Source organism: Triticum aestivum, chromosome 3A (assembly GCF_018294505.1).
Source record: "Triticum aestivum cultivar Chinese Spring chromosome 3A, IWGSC CS RefSeq v2.1, whole genome shotgun sequence".
NCBI lineage: Eukaryota > Viridiplantae > Streptophyta > Magnoliopsida > Poales > Poaceae > Triticum > Triticum aestivum.
In genome coordinates this window covers 728284769-728301980 of record NC_057800.1, presented here as the reverse complement: position 1 = coordinate 728301980, position 17212 = coordinate 728284769, and the positions used below count along the sequence as shown (strand labels likewise).

The 17212-nt window shown below is 41.8% G+C and overlaps 1 pseudogene; it reads right to left on the bottom strand.

The window, feature by feature from the left end:
- Positions 1 to 12371: 12371 nt before the first annotated feature.
- Positions 12372 to 13864, bottom strand: LOC123059497 (disease resistance protein RGA5-like; annotated as a pseudogene).
- Positions 13865 to 17212: the final 3348 nt, after the last annotated feature.

The window sequence follows — 17212 nt, the reverse complement described above, 5'->3', positions numbered from 1 at the left end:
CTCGAGCCTTGTAAGGCAATGAGCCGTGCAATGAGCATTATCAAAACTGAGCTGCGAAATGAGTGAATGATGAATGGACGAATCATTGTTTGATGTGCTATATTGAGCGTGATGTATTTGCAAGCATTGATAATATTAAGATTATGTAGTGCTACCAAAAAATGAGGAAACACAAGGGGCTACTACCTCGTGCACTTTGTGATAATGGTATATTATGTATTTTGCAAAATTCATATGAAACAATCGCTTTAGTATATGTCCGGTGTCTTAATTTTAAATACTCGATTTTATGTTTGCATCTCCAGGTCCTTCTACTATTGCAGAAACCATGGCCTCGAATTAAGCAAGTCTTCATTAATTTCCTACCAAACAATGTTTGCAATGATGCACATTGTTAAACTGTCTGTTTTATCGAATTTCCTGTCCTGGTAATGATGAATTTATGTTTCGTCTTTAATGTGAATTTGTGGCATACTTCTAACACACATTGGTGTGCATGGTATTTTATTTATAGTCAATTAGTTTTAGCCATAGGCTTAGAAATTCTGGCTCCGCCTTTGATTGTAATCGCCTTCAACATTGGCATACTATACACATATTTAGCATCGGCGTCTCACCAACTAGAGAAAATGTCGTCTGAGCTACTATTGCCATAAAGAATCTAACATGCCTTTGATTCGCCGGACTTCTTCTTGGTTACTTAGGTCGCTTGCTTCAAACAACTCCATCTTACACCGACGAACTTCAAGGTCAAAATTTTCTTACCGAAACTTTGGGATCCTTTCCTTTCTTCAACTCATCTCTGGGAGAGCCGAAGCTTGTAGGGAAGGATGCGAGGCCATGTGGGAGATATAATCAGGCTAATTGGGATGGGGCAATAGATCTAGTCGTTGGCCAATTGAATAGCCATCAACTATCACGTGACAAGGTTGGTTTTTATAGGCCATCCTTCTGAATTCTCCAAACACCAGTTTGGAGTGTACCCTCGTTAACACTTGTATCTTAAACATATTCAGTTGCATTTAACTAGGGAAGGATGTCCGGGAGACCGAGGCAAGGTATGCCGCCATGTCCATCTCATACCCTAGCAAGTTCTTCCATGAGTGCCCATGACACGGTTGTTTGAGTCCGTCACCTTGTCAACCACTTTGAGCAAGTACGTACTTTGTACTTCTTCCTTGAGTGCACATCAACCTCCTACCTCTCTCATTATCAGATTTACCCAACGACATATTCCCTCTAGCGACCCCAGCAAGCCAATGAAACAAAAATAGACCGTAAGAATCACAACTTAAGAACCTTGATCAAATCAAAATTCAACAACATTGAATTTGTTAACTATCTTACAATATCCATGTAGAGAAGAATAGAAACCACATAAATATTCAAAATTCAAGTGTCGCACCCTGCTCATCAAAGAATTAACAATCTCGAATGGTGAAAATGCTAATAATGAACTCTGGCCACCATGCAACAAAACCATGAACTAAAAAAACCCAACCGCAATGGCAGGAGCAGGATAGTTCATGTGCTCTAGTAGTCATAGGTTCCTCGCACCCATGGAACTGTTGATAAAGAACAATGGACGCAATGCAATACTTTTAACAAGATATATAGCCAATCACGTACCTGGCAATCGCAAGTGTGGAAGTTTCATGTGCTCTTATTGTCATATGATCTAGCATTGGTGGAAATGGAGAGGTGTAGTAGGGAGGTCACTCATAGCTGGTCGGTGTAGATGAACATATACATCAAATCATGCTCCCTAGTGGACCTCTCATGTTATCAGCCTTCAGAGTTGTCCGAATTTTTACTTAGGACGGGTCTAGACGTCCAATCAGAGTTAACATTCCCGCCTAGGCCATTGTAATTGCATTCAATGTTGGCATATTATACAAAGCATGAATTTTGTGGTAATAACTACAAATCTCTCATCCTCTCTGACTAGATTTATTTTGTAAGCTTTGGAACTGGTCGGTTAAAATATCGACCTCTCCCTCAAGCATGGGTCCCATGTGCACTTCCTTTAGCCCAATACAAGAAACTTGCTCCCAGACATAGTTTTTTTTAAGTTTTGTAACTTGCCTCTCCCCCAATATGTCGGTCCCATATGCCCGTGCTTGCCAGAAGTCACGTTTTATATCTAGCTGTTAGAAGGGGGCATTTTTTTACGTACATTCAAGTAGCCCGATATCCCACCGATGACACAAGTTATTTTTTTTTTCATTTTCAATCTAAATCTCCCTTGTGTTGTAGTTGCTATCTCTTGATCTAAATGTGCTTCATGATGAGTATACTAAACATGATGGTTGCCTACTCTAGTGTACACAAGCCCCACCCACCGGGTAATACACGACAACTGAGGAGGTGGGCCGGTAGCGATTGAGGAGGAAGACGATGGTGCGGCGATGATGTCCTAATCCTATATCATGGCCATCATGTTGTACTCAATTTTCAATTCATGTTGAAACCATATTTGCAACATGATTGCACAACTCCTTTTTTAGGGCTAAACTCATTTTGTTAACATGGTCACATATTGTATAGTTGCAGATGCGACCTAATGGAGTAGCCCACTGGATTGTGCCAACCTTATACATGGGGCCCGCCATGGGTCTCCTAGTTGTGTTCTTTGTGCGCTACTCCTTCTCTCGAACAATCTTGGATACACTTGTTTTTTCTTATTGTCATGTTGTTTATGTTTAAGAATAAGCGATACATTAGATAGGAAATAATATAAGTAATACTTGTAAGAAGTGTGAATTAATTAGCGCACATGTAATACTTGTAAGAAGTCTTAATTAAACTATAGAGAGAATGATAAAATTTGGATGAGTAACCCAATCACTTGATCACACACACACACACACACCCGTGCAACTCAACAGTTGTTGTACAAGATGGTCAGAAACAAGAAATGTGCCTTTGCATATGACCAACCCGGTTAGTTCTTTTGCTTTTGGCAACCAAATATGAGCTCCAGCACCTGCCAGGATTATCCTGTGCAAGCGACCAAATAAGGGAAAGACAATAAAACTGCTAAATTCTTCTAGTATATAGCACTCACCTGTCAATACCAAGTATAAAATCAGTGTAACAAAAGTATTTTGTTTAATCCACCCCCCCCCACCCCCGGTCTAAAATGGCTTATTAGACTAAGAAATGAGTGGCCTCAGTGAAGGATAAGAGCAAGAGGGTTAGAGGAGAAATCACATTCTTATTGTCACCTTATATACAACGTACAAAAATAAACATAGCTATACAACTATATATAGTCAAGTTGTAAGGCACCAAGTGTGTATCTGTCATGCCACCCTAATCAAATTGATCGAGGAGCACCTTGAATATTCTGGTCAGTGCAATTACCATATATGCATAGACCAAAAATATAAGTTGAGTGTGCTTTTCTAAACACTCAATATATCGACGACGAGAAAGCCCCCCCCCCTCCCCGCGCTTTAGATTATAAACCAATGGCCAACAACAAAGTTCATCCAACAAGATAGTACAAGGTGCGAACAAAAATAAAGTTGAACAGTTTGTTATTTCGCAACCAACGCACCACGAGCTGTTGCAAATAGATTACATGGCACATCAGGTAATTAATGAAACAGATCTAAAAAAACAATGTACTTTGATACAACTTAGAGAAACCAATTAAATGACCTAGTTTTGGAAGCCTCGCCTTAGAGAGATGTAGTATAAGAAATTAATGAATGCTTACAATCCTAAGTGGTATGATTACTGAATCAAGTAACAAAAATTGTGAGGCTTTATGTTCAATTTTCTTACAACAAACTAGTGCATTACTATCTTTGATTACAAGCTAGTAGATCAAACATTTCAGAAATCACAAGTACCGTGAACAATATACAGAAACAACACACAAAGAATCCGGTAATTAATTCTCAGTGAACAAAATTAGTTGGACTACGAGCAATATCCGCAAATTGATAATACATCACATGCATAACCAGCGATTAATAAGAACCCGAACGATAAAACATGGACATTAGCAAGGAAGAAGATCCACCTATATAGGATGCACTCTATTGCTGTATTCAGAGTAACTAATTCTTGTCTGTTCTCTCTCCATTCTGCTTCTGATATCTCATATCTGCTATATGCATTCTATAAACCACTGGAGAATTATAGGCTTAGTTACCATTTACACATAATGACATAATAGTGAATCATGAATCCTCAAAACAAAAATGAGCTAGCAAGCGAAGAAAGAAACACAAATGGACACCATTTTTTCCCCAAAGGGGGGTATAACCCTGGAGTCATCACAAAAGTGGGCACCTGACGAAGATCCAATTAATCACCACCATTTGCTCCCAAATTGATGTGAGAGTGATCAATTACTATGCCGATATCATGATGAACACATATATTGCTCAATATACAGTGCACATGTGTAGCTAATCAAGCACTGAATTTCATTATTACTCACAAAAAAAACACGATTGATTAGACATCAAATCCAGAGGGGTGTAGCTCACCGGTGACTAGTGCCTGTCGAGCCTGGACATGCCAACCATGGAGGCCGCCACGGGGGCGTAGTAGTAATAGTGAGTCGACCCCGATACCACCTGAGTCGGGGCTCGCGTGCGGCGGAAGGCCATGCCGGAGAACCGCACGGCCACAAGCAGCGCCGTGCCGAGCTCCACGGCCATGGCGACGACTTCGTGCAGCCGGCAGATGCTCCTCCGCATGACCACCCCCAGCACCACATGGATCGTGCAGTCCATGGACGACATCGGTCGGCCGGCCAGACGGCCGGCGTCAAATGTGAGATCGACCCTCGCCGGTGCCGACGACCTAGCTTCTTTCTAGCTAGTTAGTTTTCTTTGGAAGCCTGGCGTTGTGTGTTCGATGGATCTAGCTAGCTTGCGGCGTGTGTTTTAGACGGCAGGTCTGTTGCTTTTGTCATCTACCTTCCAATATAGATTTGGTAGCTAGTGTATGTGATGCCGATGGCCCTCTGATGGATCGATGCGGGTTATGTAGATTCATGAATTTTTACCAACTTACTATTTGTAAACCTTAAACAATGAAATTAGTTAATGTTTTCATTGTCCAAAAAATAGTTAATCACACAGTAAGCGTGTTGGGGCAAGGAGAGGAATGCATGAAAACAGGACAAAGTTTTGTTTTCAATTTCTCACTTTCTTTCCAGAACATTTAGGTAGTACGACTTGTAGTTGTGGCTACTCCGTCATCTAAAAATGCAAGGTGTACACGGCAACAGAAAAATATGTTTTGCCAACAATTTAACTAGAAAAGTAGTCAAGTGACACAAAAATGATACGATCTTTGGATTAATATTCATAAGTATTTTTCACTGATGCCATTTGTGTTTCACATATATTTTTCACATTTGCAAGTCTAATTGTTAGGTAAATTTAGATATTGGAATATGTGCATGTCTTGGAAAAAGATGGAGTAGTTTCGAGCACAGAGAAAGGACTGGCTGATTATTAATTTTTGACAGAATGGATTTCTTTATTATTTTTTGGCTGAATTGCTTAATTAATTAACACCAATTTGTGGCATCTCATCAAATGTGGACATCCGTAAGCTTGCGCAGTTGCACTCGATTATTATAACTAGGCATAGTACCATGTTCTATTGACAAAAGAGCTAGGTACTGTATATCAGATCCTACCATGTGTGCATGTCGTCATTTCAGTTACTCAATGGCCACATCATGGTTGTATGTTTAGAGAATCTCTATATGCACGCCGTGGTGCATCCATGGCCTACTTGCACATTACTATTCCTCTCTCAACAAATGGGCACATCTCTTGTCATTTTTTTTGCGAGAAGATCTTGTCATTGTTAGTATAGACAAAAAATACTATTCACAAAACAAATTATGACTGTGCATAGTGTCGACTGAACGATTCAACTGTATGTAACACAACAAAAACTAAAAATTTAATCTCCAATGGAATGATTTGTAATGCATGTTTTTTCAGAAGACGGTGGCGGAAAGAACCATAGACTACCTAAATTCATGTGCACTAGAAGCTTACTAGACTGAATTTGCACCCAATTATAAGGGTTTGTCGATTTACATCATTTAACCTCGGTCAATGGCCTTTGACAAGACGGTATTTGTGCCAAGTGGCATTTTCTAGCACACACTTAACGGAAGGATGATTTTGAGTACTAGAAACTTCTAATGGAAAAACCGAGTAGTGTGACATAATTAGTGGCAAAATGATAAAAAAACGTGAAATTAAAAGTTCAATTATCGAATTCCAAGTGTTTTAGTCCTCCAAAATTCGCACAAATATCCTTTGAATTAAATATAATATAGCATCAAAAATGGAAAATCGTATATCTATTTTATCAAGGAATCCAATTTTTTTATTAATTTCATTACTACCTCCCAGGTTCTTAACATCTTGTCCTCAAAATTAATTTAAAAATTTATAAAAATATTAATTAAAAAGTCTTAATGAGGACGGCAAGGTCAGTCACTCACATGGGGCATAGCTTTTATCACCTTTGCCAACCTGCCGAGGTGACTGTAACACGATGTGCTCATTCCCATGTGCTTTGCACCGTCTTTGACACTTGATGTTCTCAATCAATCATGTTCAATGACCATGCATGACAAAAGTTTATGGCTTTCTTATTCAAATGACTTTTATAGAATTTAGAGCGTATGAATTCTTAGTAATTCTCCATGTGTAGGTCATTTTAATCGCTTATAATTTTTTCTAAGGATTTATTTGACACTATTTCAGAAAATTTCCATTCACTCAAACATTTTGCAAATATAGTATCTTTGTTTCCTTGTGGTGTGTCAAATACTCTGTATACTAATTCCTGTAACTTGCAGATCATATTTTTTATGTAACCTGCAGAAATTAGCATAAAAGAGTATTTGTCATACCATAGTCCTGGACTTTTTCTTGCCATTGTGTTTAACAAATCATGTGAATCAAAAGAGGATCTTAATAGGCTGGTGAATAATTTTTTCGCTTCGACACAGCCATACTAATTCTCGAGTAACACAAAATGCTTGTACATGTTTAAGGTGAAATTAAGCATAAGGGTTGGATGGGGTATTGCAAGCCTATATATGTCGTTGAAAATAAATACATTTTTAATAATTAATTAAATAAATAAATGTGTGTGAATATTTCTATAGTTGGACCACCCTGATCCATTGAGCTGGATACGCCATTGTATAGCCATGCTAGTATACAATATTGTGGGAATGGGTTTATATATACAAGAAAAGAGAGAAGCGGTCTATACGTGGGTGAAGTCAAAGAAACGGTAAGAAGCCCATTGTTGGACAGCGAACTCATCGTGTTCTCTGAACGTTTTAGTTGTGTAAAATTAAGTACAGTACCAGTCTGTTTAGAAATTGTTTGACCAGCCCCTTATGTAATACTTCTATTACTAGGAGTACATGGTACTGAACGGACGGTTGGCTGTGTGTGTGTGGAGGGCCCGGATGAGGACATGATGTGGTCATCGGCCGGTGGCACACATACCAAGGGTGGGTGTAGACATCTTGTCTTGGGTTAATTTGGCGTTTGCTTGATGGCCGTTGTCCCTGAGTCATCTCCATGCTGATTGATGCAAGGATACAATGCTTGTTTAATTTTGTTCTCCGTGAGTTGGTATGTGTGGGTGCATCCCACCTGGCATACATACATACTGTTCAAGCATAGGACCCAGCATAGTTTCGCGTCGGCCGGCAACGTGCGAGCAAGATTTTGGTCCCGACTGAAAAAAACATCTTGCGCGGCATTGAGATTTTAGTTACCGTGGTAACCAAGAATACTGAACAAATTTTTTTGAACGAATTTTACATTCGAATACAATTCATCCACATTTTAGTCTGAATTCGTTCAAATTCAAAACTTTTGGAATTTTTTTCTATGTAAGGTGATTTCTTGTGGGGTACTGGGATTTGTGGTTGCCGCCCGTTAACTAATTTTTTTTCCCGCGAGAACCCAAAACCTTGCGTGCGGGTACAGAGGTACACGCTGCAACTACTACCTCTATTCGGGTTTGTTAGTCCCTCTCGTATTTTAGGTTTGTGCGCTGGTTTCTTTATCCGGTGGACCCAAAGAATGAGGTCGTCGATGATTCGCTTAAGGGTGAAGATGTTGTGGTGGTTCTGTTGCTTGAAAGTCGTAGCGTTTCTGGAGTCCTATATCTTCCACAAGATGATGAGGAGGATGGAGTGCCAGATTAGCGCATCCACCCGGCCAGGGAGACGACAGTCCCAAAGGTCATCGATGGAGCTGGGGGGTGAGAGTCCGATCCGTTGCCCTATCCGCTGTGCATGCGGGCAGTCAATGAAGATGTGCGAACTGGTTTTGCCGTCAAACCCACATCATGGGCTGAGTGAGTCCAAGATGATGCGCTTGCGGATGAGGTTGCTTTTGGAGTTGAGACGTCCACGAAACACGAGCCATGCAAAGATCTTCACGTGGTTTGGAACGCATGCAAACCAGATGGCAACAACATGCACGTCACATCGTTGTCGCCAGGACCGGACGAGCGCTACCTCTATAGTGGACTAGCAAAATGTTAATGCTCCCTCCGGTCCTTATTACTCCATGTATTATATATTTTTCTCTAGTCAAACATTGTATAGTATGACCAAATTTATATTAAAAAATATCAACATCTACAATACCAAATATGTATACTATGAAACTACAGTTCATAACGAATCTAACAATATTGATTTGGCATTGTGATTTTTTATTATTTTTTCTATATGTTTGTTCAAAGTAGAGATAATTTGATTTTGGACAAAAAAAGGACCGGAGGGAGTACATGTTATCCAAAATTATATTGTTGGGTTCCTATTTGAATGTAGTTTGCAGTGATATTATTTTTGCTACATATAATTTATAATTTATTAGTTAATGTTATGGTCAAAATATGATGCAAAATACAAGGAGGATTAGTAAACCTGGGCTGGGAGGTGGTATGTTCCGACTTCCGAGGTGAAAACTTTCTCCTTTCGTAGTGTTACCATTTTATACTTGGCTTTTCCTTTTGCAAGTGAAAAGAAAAATCTCACCCACATCTCCAATGAAAATCTCTCACCCAACCTCCATTTGTCAGGGTGGGATTAAATTACAAGTAAATTGGTTTTGTACCTCTAAAGTTGTCGGTGGAGAATAATACTGATATTTCATCTTAGCTTGTCTACTTGGCATGATCCAAATGAAGGCCATGCGTTTGGCAGCTCTGATCCCGGCGTTTACAGTATCAGTAGGGACTTGGGTTTCTGTAATGTAATATGTGGATGTCACCCTTTTTAGGGTCTGTATGAACTTTTCTTTCTATCATCACATTGAAACGCAAGGCTTTTTACCTGTTGTTTAAAAAAATGGCTTTTCCGTTCTGACAGGATTGGTCCACTTATCAGTCTTACATGCCCCGAGACGTATATGAATTTGTTTGGACATCTCCTCCGTGGCTACTTCACCCTTTGCTCGCGCGCCACCACTCACCACAAAGCATGGCAAGAAAGATGGTATACAAAATTTATTTTTTGAGGGCAGAAAAATGATACAAATTGAGAGGGGAAATCAACACAAAATGGATCTGGCTGGAAGAACTCCATCTAGCGGCGAAATGACTATTGGGGCCGGCGATGGTGCGCCGGAGTTTCAACAGCTGACAGCCGAGCGCGCGGAGTCCGCTACGGCGGCGATGTCAGGAAGGTCCATCTTCATCGCCGTAGCGACGATGCCATGCCATGATGGACCGTCCCAGCACCGTCTCCATTCCCATTGTTCGATCCATTTTGCTGCTCATCAACCGACAGCGGAGGTGGATGGCCCATACTGACACTGAGAAGCTCCGGCGAAGGTCATCGTAGGCGGCCGCCGCCGCGCGTGGAACCGGCTTCCGGCACCGCAGGCGGCAGCCGTCCATTTATCTCATTAAGCCATCATACAATCCGCTACTGCATCCATTATTCAGGTTGGTTGCGTCCGTCGACACAACATATTCAGAAACTTTCCCCTGCATGCTCTGCTACTGCTCCCTGTAGGAAACACCCGTGCCCTGTCTAGTGTCTACACAGCATCCATGTCCATGTCCAAACGAAATTGTTGAAATTATTTAGTATGCCTTCCGTACATAGAAAACAATCAGTGATCCAACACGATATTCCATAAGAATCATTGCCACGAAATACAACATATAAACTGTCCTTTTCAGAAATGCAAACAGTGCAAGGAATAAATGTTCAGTTGAATACGTTTGATGCAAGAAGCAAACTTACACATACAACAATAACAAGAACATATGATCGAGATAATCTTGCATAATTAGAGGAGAACCCAAGCAAAGTGTAAGTTTGTCGAGATATCTAGCAGAACAAAGCAAAGTGATAGCTCGATATTCCCGACTGGGAGAAAATGCAGTAATCCATCTCCGTCCGCTGCAATACGACATAAATGTTGGAGACACCTCAATGTTCCTTGCCGTGCCTCATCTTGTTGCTCCATAGAAAAGAATCGACTTCCCTGAAAATCGGTGTCTCTACGGGAATGGTTGAACTCTCAAAATTACTCATGTGTTGCCGAGTTAATCAAACAGTGCTAACATATAGGACTGCTTTACTTCAAGCTATATGCAACTCAAATTTTATTGTGCACACTCAGACCTAGACATTTGCAAAGACTTGCCTACCGCTCGTTAATAAGAGAAACTATAACTAATCAAATGTTGGAAAAAATGTTGGTAGAGATGTGCATTGTCGATTTAAATGAAGCATCTCCAATTTTTGAATCTGCATAGATCTACGGAAGCCTTGCTACAACAAAAAGAAAGGTGCAGTATTATGGTGAGCTACAGACCAAACTAGAAGTTTGGAAACTAACAGACAGACTAGAGACAGGAGATTTGAGGTGGAAATTTGAACGTACCATGAATTACCACCAAAACCTCCATGCTGTTTGTTAGTAACATTGGATATCGATTTTAATGTGAGCATGGCCGGGATGCATGTTGATAGCGCTCCTAATGGCTGACTCTGCGCTTCTCTGTTCAGATTCAGTCTCACTCCCAATCCCCACAGAGATTCTTTCAAGTGCTAACAAGTGCTCGATGCCTGTAGGTGTGGTGCTCTCGTCCTGCTTCCACCCCCTGGCGTTCAAAGGTAGAGAGAGGCTCTGGAGCTTAGGCATTGCTCCGGCTTGGAAGGTCAGTTGTGGCATGACAGTCCAGTAGACAACAAACCGCTTCAGGATTGCGAATGATGTCCCATAGATGACAATTGTTTCTTCCAGGGCTCTATTGAACGTTAATTCTAGGTCCATGAGGGCGGGTAACTCCGCGAGAATACCAACATCATCCTTGTCTAGCTTATCAACAGTGATATGCAAGCTCTGGAGGTTATGGAGTTCCCCAATCCAGTTTGGGACCCGGGATATTCGCATCATGGAGAGTCCCATGAGGTTGGGGGGAGGAGGCGACAAGGTTAGTGCCTCAGGTATCCAAGAATCAGGTGAAAATACATTCAGGGAGTCGAGGTTACAAAGTTTCCCCAAAGAAGAGTTTAGAACATCCATGTCCACATCTTCAGAAAAACCGGTTCTGAGGTACAGAAGTCTCAGATTGGTGAGCTCTCCTAGGCCCTTGATACTGTCGATTGAGGTGTGCAGCGTGTCAAACCATCTCAGACGCTGTAGATATTTCATTTTACCGATGCCCTCAGGCAACAAACACGGCAGGTGAAAAATATGCAGAGACAACAAACACGGCAGGTGAAAAATATCCATTGGGATACAGGACCCATCTATATCAAATGTTTCCAACTTTTGTAGCCCTCTAATCTGCGTTGGTAGCTGGCAGTTATCACAGCCTTCAATCTGTATATGTCGCAGCTGATATAACTTACACAATCCTGTCAGGTCGATTTTCCGGTTGTCATCAACAGAACTAGAACTGAAGTCAGCTATAAACACTCGAAGATACTTGAATTCTGCCAATGAAGGTATATTCGTGGAGCCTCTCCAGTTTGCAAATGATCGCACTTGTGACATATTAACGTCCCTTGGCAATGTTGCACCATCCAAGTTGAAGAGCATCCGACGGGGCTTTTGAAGCTGTCCTGTAATGGCCTCTGGGTTGTCTACTACAGTGATAAAATTTTGTTCCGCAGATTTGTACAGGATAAGATCCAACAACATATCGTGTACTTTGCAAGTTAACACTGACCCATGCATGTCAATCTGTACAGGTTGAATAAGACTCATGTTGACAAGCTCATTAAAATAACTTATCGCAATCTGTTTTGGATTTTGTCCATGTGCTTTACTAACAAAGCCTTCAGAAACCCATAGGCTTACCAACTCGTGCCTATATATTTCAGAGTCCTCCAGAAACATACCAAGATACAAGAAGCATGTCTTGAGGTGGTGAGGAAGATTTTTGTAGCTAAGGTTCAAGATCTGTCTCATTGCTTCCAAGGTAAGATTTGTGCCTGACACTGACCCCAATGAATTCAGTACATGTTTCCACCTCTCCTTTTGGTTGGAACGATCACTTGCCAATAGGCTGGATATGCTAATGATTGCAAGTGGCAAACCACCACACTTCTTGAGAATCTCAACTGAAACATCTCTGAGTTGACCTGGACAAGCTTTTTCAGAGCAAAATATCCTACCAAAAAACAATTTCCTTGAGTCTTCTTCACTAAGAGGTTTCATTTCAAGAATGTGCTCATGGTGACCGAAACAACATGCCCCAGCCACAGTCTTGATTCTTGTAGTTACTATTAATCTACTACCAAGATTATTTTCTGGGAAAGCACATTTAATAATATTCCATGCTGATACATCCCATAGATCATCGATAATAACCAAGTACCTGCAAGAATATCAGTACAACGGTAAGTAAATTAACACAAGATATCAAATATTTCAACAGGTTAAAGGTAGACGAAAAATATTTCTTATCAAGTTAACATTGATTCTCGTATAGAAGAACATAATATTAAATCATTTAAGGAAATCCAACTATCAGAGGCACATGTAAACAACAACAATATACAAAGTAAAAATAAGTACCTCTTGTTTTTTAGATTTTCTCTGACTTGGTCGAGAAGAACATTTAACTCACAGTCATGACAATATTGTCCACACCCAAGTTGGGTTAATAAACTATGCAGAAGTTTTGGCATATTTGACTTTTGAGACACCGGCAAAAATGCACCACACTGAAATTTCCCCTCCAGCTTATGGTATACCTGATTGGCATGTGTTGTTTTTCCCAAACCTCCAAAACCAATAACTGATACAATCTTCAACTTCTTCTCCTCATCTTTTAGCCAATTGACAAGCATATTGGTTGGGCCATCCATACCAACAACTTTAGATGATTCTTCATAGAGTGCCACAACGCGTTGGTCAACTGCCACATTGCCCGATTTGGGGATATCAATCTTATATCTTTCACGCCGCTCACTTGTTTCACGCACAAGTTTCTTGATGTCCCCAGTCTGCCCAGCGATCTGATGGCGGCCCCTTGAAGTTTTGAGGCGTTGAATGGTGTCTTGGATAAAACCAGTTTTTTTGCTTTTCTCCCCAATTTTGCACATGAAGTCATCGATAACATCCTCGATGTCATACGACATCTCCCTGACCGTGTCCCTCCAGCTAGCGGTGTGTTTATCCAGCGTATCCACATCCGCAAGGCTCTCTAGAGCATCCTTCATGCTGCTCAGTTCATCGCTGATATGCTTCACCTCCTTCCTCAGGTTCTTTAGCTTGGCAAACTCCTCTCCCATCAAAGTGGCCAGCTTACCCAGGAGAGAGTTCATCACCCCGGTTGAAGCGCTCACCATTATTCCATTCATCTCTGGCTGGACAACTATTTATCTTTGCTCTTTAGTTATACATGTGATGTACCTGAAAATTTGAAACAGCCTGCTGAATGAAGGAAATTTCTAGCAAAAAGGCCAAGAAACAAATGGGGCAGAGACTTCAACAGTCCATCCATATATAACATCAGGTTTTATTTCTGATGATTTCAGAGCATTGACCAGGAGGCAGGAGGACCATGTTTTTCAGAGCATCCATATAGGGCATCATTCTCTTTGCCAGGTTTCCCCCAGACTTTGTAACTGAACCTTCAGCTAAAATATTACAGTATACGCAGTCTTTACAAGAGGCGAAGATAGACAGAGTTTTAGACGTTTTTCTTTGATAGGAGACCTTGACTATATGGCAGAACCCGGAAGCAATTACGCAGCCAGGTGAGCCTGTTAAGTGAACCTGATAGGTCAGGTGCTTTTAACAAAATCGGGAGAACTCTCTTTTTTGAAATAAAGAAGGGTTCCCCCTTCCGATTTCCAACAGCGAGCTACATAGGTTCAGTACTACTAATCTAAAAGGACCAACATCACCATAAAACTACTGCCAGCAGGGGAAATAAAAGGAGGTGCACTCCAGACATATCCAGGAAATGTCACCAGACATCCGAACAAAAACGAAACCAAACTGGCTTAAACAGCCCACGACATCTCAGTCTGGCCACTTACAGGAACAGCAAAATATAAACCCAACCACACGCCCAGCTTGCAGGAACAGAAATACTGCAGAAGACTACTATAGGGTCACTCCTAACAGCAAAAGCCAAAGTCTTCAGAGCTTCAGGGAGACGCCCAGCTTGGGGCTGTCAGGTCCTTGAATCATTCTTTGATTACGAATCAGCTGGATTTTCGTTACAAGTTGATTTCACTTGAGGATCAAACTGTTTTGTTGGTTGGTGGTCGGAATACGAATTTTGGCAAGGGATTAGCACTAAGCCTTCTTGCATGTCTGATTTATATGATAACCTGTTTCCTTCTTATACGGGTAAAAAGATAGAATGTTCGTTATGATTGGAGTCTATGGATGAGACGAAATAATTGGTACTAATTCCAAGGGATTAGACCTTCAGAGTACAGATCCTACCAATGTATAGTAGCTTTTTTTTCCTCTGTCACATCTTAAACACATGGGCAAAACTTCAGAAAGGCGCACGACGAACGCTGATGCAACAGGGGGGCTGCAAAATGGCTAAGATGACACATGAATTTATGGGTGGCGACACGGCTAGGACACGAAGAGACTGGCAATGTAATCTCGTACGGCATGAACACCCCAGATCCACCCGGCCGGGCGTTTACTCTCTTTTCAGAAGAAAAGAAAAACTAGATCCAGTCCGAGATCTAAAATCATACTCCGTACGATTTAACCGACCCTCAGAATAAAATGCAGGAAGCTGAAGACATGGAGATAGACCTGAGCAACAGTCAAGTTGATCAGCAGCAGTTTTCCGATGGAGAGGTACAAGAACAGACGACGTAGAGGGGGGGCTGCTAACCTCAGTCAGGTATCCTCCTCGTCTAGTTGCATTTTCTCTCGTCTGTGTACCTCCTCCCATTCTTTCATATTTCTGAACTAAACCTGTTTTCGGTAATCTCTTCAACCTAGCCGTGGGATATTTTTTCTGTTTTCTCATGTTAAGGTCTTACAAGCATCTACGGCCGGACTCCCTATCTCATTGGGCAGATGGACCGGTCAATGACCGGTCACTTTTCCCCGACCCAATTAGACTCCTCAAACAGCACGACCCGCACCGCTCATACTCAGCCCATATATGAGCACTAGTAGGAAAAGGGCCATTTGTCCCGGTTCATAAGGCCCATTTGTCCCGGTTGGGGAACCGGGACTAAAGGGTCGGTACTAAAGCCCTACACCTTTAATCCCGGTTCTTATACCAACCGGGACAGATGGCGCTCCACGTGGCCGCTGCGGCTTGCCCTGGCAAGGGGGCCTTTTGTCCCGGTTGGTAGCATCAACCGGGACCAATAGGCGTCCACGCGTCAGCATTTTAGAGGTTGAAGTTTTTTTTTGAAAGGGGGGTGGGTTAGGGGGTTTTGAGGGGTTAATTTAGGTGTTTCATATATTGTGTTAGCTAGCTAATTAAAAGTAATTATCAACTCAACAAATTAAATTAGAGTGATGAGATACATATGATAATTCAAATACAAGATACTCAAGATGTCCATAACCGGGGACACGGCTAACCATGGTTAGATTGTACACTCTGCAGAGGTTTGCGCACTTTTCCCCACAAGACTCGATCTCCTCCGTTGGATTTCTCGCACTACATGGTGTTTGAGAAAGGAATGACCGAGACACAGTCTTTCAGAAGCATTAACTCTAACCCCGGGTAGACAGTACCAACCTACATCCCCTACATCTGGTAGCCTACCACTGGAAGAGGTCATGCAACATACTCAACTATGCTAGAGCCCATAATAGTTTGTGGCTGCACACGGAAGTTTCTAGCGTGAAAAATCTCACGATCCCTTTGAGCCTGGGTGGCGGACCATAGGATGATCACACGGGTACTCCGGGATATCCTAGGACAACACTGGTTTCTCCAGGTGCCCAAAACAAACAATCCACCCGGATGTATATTAAAGTTGTCACCTTAAGTTGAACCATTAAATAAACATCTCACATCTGTCATGGATTCACTCACCCAAACCACGTCTATGAGCATAGCATGGCAAAATAGCATAACGTAGAAGTAACTCCCAAGGGTTTGATATAAAAAGGACAATAGGTTCTACCTCATCAACTACTTCCCATTACCCACAAGTTACCCACAAGTTAATCACATCCAAAGGGGGGGGGGGGGCTGCTAATCTCAGTCAGGTATCCTCCTCGTCTAGTTGCATTTTCTCTCGTCTGTTTACCTCCCATTCTTTCATATTTCTGAACTAAACCTGTTTTCGGTAATCTCTTCAACCTAGCCGTGGGATATTTTTTTTCTGTTTTCTTATGTTAAGGTCTTACAAGCATCTAAGGCCGGACTCCCTATCTCACTGGGCAGATGGACCGGTCAATGACCGGTCACTTTTCCCCGACCCAATCAGACTCTCAAACAGCACGACCGACACCGCTCATACTCAGCCCATATATGAGCACTAGTAGAAAAAGGGCCATTTGTCCCGGTTCATAAGGCCCATTTGTCCCGGTTGGGGAACCGGGACTAAAGGGTCGGTACTAAAGCCCTACACCTTTAGTCCCGGTTCTTATACCAACCGGGACAGATGGCGCTCCACGTGGCCACTGCGGCTTGCCCTGGCAAGGGGGCCTTTTGTCCCGGTTGGTAGCAGCAACCGGGACCAATAGGCGTCCACGCGTCA